We start from the raw sequence: 393 nt of genomic DNA on the forward strand, positions 1-393 counted from the left end.
AAAAAAGAAGAGAAAAACTTTGGAGGAATATAATATAAAAAAATACCAAGGACTTAGACGAAATAAGGGATAGATCAGGCATGTGCATTATAGATTTGGTGGCGACAGCTACTGGATCTGTCCTTGCGAGGACAGATCTAGTGATGGGTTCCGAACTCCTACTACTGCGAACGATTCTCGTAATCGGAATCCTTTATAGCATGAAGAAGTACCTGTGTAAGGTTTTGGCTTTCCTGTACACAAACATCTGGAAGTTGTGTTGTTTGTTGATAGCTTTACTCTGCGTTATATTTTCTCCTTATGCTTCTAGACAGTTGCGTAACACAATTCAGCTGACTCGACTACTGATTCTAGGAGCAGCTCTATGGCTGGTGATTCTTACGGTGCTCTATC

The sequence above is a fragment of the Gregarina niphandrodes genome (assembly GCF_000223845.1).
Source record: "Gregarina niphandrodes unplaced genomic scaffold scaffold00112, whole genome shotgun sequence".
NCBI lineage: Eukaryota > Apicomplexa > Conoidasida > Eugregarinorida > Gregarinidae > Gregarina > Gregarina niphandrodes.